The sequence below is a fragment of the Notamacropus eugenii genome, chromosome 2, assembly GCF_028372415.1.
Source record: "Notamacropus eugenii isolate mMacEug1 chromosome 2, mMacEug1.pri_v2, whole genome shotgun sequence".
NCBI lineage: Eukaryota > Metazoa > Chordata > Mammalia > Diprotodontia > Macropodidae > Notamacropus > Notamacropus eugenii.
Window position 1 is genome coordinate 1,346,798 of NC_092873.1, and position 2,283 is coordinate 1,349,080.

The following is a 2,283-nucleotide window of genomic DNA, read 5'->3' on the forward strand; positions in this document are numbered from 1 at the left end:
ACACCGGCCTCTCCCCATCACTCACTTTGCAGTTCTGTGCAAATCATTCAAAATATAAGCATTTCAGTCTCTTCTCAATTAATGTCTGCACTTCCCACTTCAGTTGTTTTGAATTGCACATTTATAAAGACATATAGTATTTAACTAAAACTGAAGCTTGAGCTCAATCCAAGGTCACATTTTAGGTCCCTTTCAGGATGAGAATTTAATGTCTATTTATTACAAAGAAAAGGAAAGTCCTAAGTTGTCCCCTTAGATTATCCCTCCAAGGGCAGGACACCCCTAACAAGAGACGAAATAATTCACTAAGCTCCACAATGAGGGTCCGGGCCAATATTCAAGCCAAAGTCTTTGGAATTTGTATCCTATCTCTATGCACTATTCCAGGCTATGTTTCCTGAAGGCTTTTCTCAAGGCCATTTTCACATCCTGGTTCCTTAAGCTGTAGATCAGAGGGTTGATCATTGGTGTGATCACAGTGTAGAAAACAGCAATGATCTTTCCCCCAGGGAGGACTCAGACTGAGGACACATGTACATAAAGATGCCTGTCCCATAGTACAGGACAACCACCGTCAGGTGGGAGGCACAGGTGGACAATGCTTTGAGTCTTCCTGCTGCAGAGTGCATCCTGAGGACTGATAGAAGAATGGGAGCATAAGAGACGACAATGAGAAGGAATGGAATGAAGATAATCATGATGCTGAAGATAAACACTACCAGCTCTGTGACAGAGGTGTCTGTGCAAGCTAACCTGAGTACTGAGGGCACTTCACAAAAGAAGTGGTTCAGTACATTAGGCCCACAGAAAGACAAACTCAGGTTGAGGACCTTTATCACCATGGAACTCAGGAAGCTGCTAGTGCAGGAAGTGATGACCATGTGAATGCAAGTGCGCTTGTTCATAATGACTGTGTAGTTCAATGGGGAACAAATAGCAACATATCTGTCATATGCCATGACTCCAAAGAGGACACATTTAATCATCGCAAAGGAGAGAGAGAGTAATGCATCTGAATTGCACAGCCAATAAAGGAGATCGTCTTTTTCCTCCCCAACATAATAGAAAGCATTCGTGGGACACTGGTGCTGGTAAGACAGATGTCCAGGAAAGACAGGTTAGTTAGGAAACAGTACATGGGGATTGAAGGTGGGGTTCGTTCTGGATTATTGTGATGATTATGAGATTGCCAAGCACTGTCAATAAGTAGAAGAATAAAAACATGATGAAAAGGATGAGTTGAGTCCTTGGTTGAGAAGAGAGACCCAAGAAAATGAATTCAGTCACAAAAGTTATATTTGTCTCTGTCATATTGGTTATTTGGACCAACTCAACATCTCCCAGAAGAAGAGGTAGCTTACATGCAAAGGATTAATCAAACCTACCAAGTCTGAAAAGGAAGCACCCTACACAGAGAATTGTAGAGAAATTGATTAAAAATAAGAACCCAAAGTGGACTTTTACTTTAGCAGTCTGCACAAGGAGTTTGAAGTTTGCAAAAAATTTTGAGGTTTTCCTTTCCATTTTAGGGTTGGGAAACTGTTTTCCTGTCAAACTATAAACATCAATATTTAATTAAATATGCTTAACATTAAAAAAATACCACATCATAAGAAAGAAGATGTGAATGCCCCACAGAAATACTTCCTGTCCTTCCTTCAAGGTCCTTCTCAAGTTTCCGCCCTCCATGAAGCCTCCCCAAAGTGCATCTACCCACATACAATTTCCCCTTCTCTAAATTATCAAATCATTTTTAATTTCTCATAGATTTAAAGTTAAATGAAACGGTGAACAATATAAAATGGTATAAAAACAAAACAAGCTTATCTCCTCCCCCTAGATCAGAAGCTCTTTCAAGACAGGAAATCTGATCATTCTCTTGTATCTCTCTCAGCATCTGAGATTACACATCAGTTGGTTAGTTTAATCAAAACTGAATCTTAAGCCAAGTCCAGGGTCATACTAGCCCCTTTCAGGTTGAGAACTCAATGTCTCTTCATTAGGAAGGAATGGAAAGACCTCACATTTAGTCTCCAGGATTCTGGAATAAGTAGCAAACTTCCTGCAAATGACCAATGAAGTAGATTAGTAAATAGCTTCCAATAATTCTTGTAAACACCAAGTAGTGTTTTGGAACGTGTAGACTGCCATACAAAGGAACAGATAAATGAAGTTATGTGTAAGGTGAAAATATGTAAGAATTTGTGATCTCATTGCTGTGGGATCCTCCTTCATTGATGCATATCACGACTCCCATTCAATTTAATGGGTAAGAGAGAATTT

General features: G+C 39.7%; 1 pseudogene; it reads right to left on the reverse strand.

Moving 5' to 3' along the window:
• Positions 1 to 378: 378 nt before the first annotated feature.
• LOC140522031 (olfactory receptor 5A2-like) lies at positions 379 to 1,311 on the reverse strand (annotated as a pseudogene).
• Positions 1,312 to 2,283: the final 972 nt, after the last annotated feature.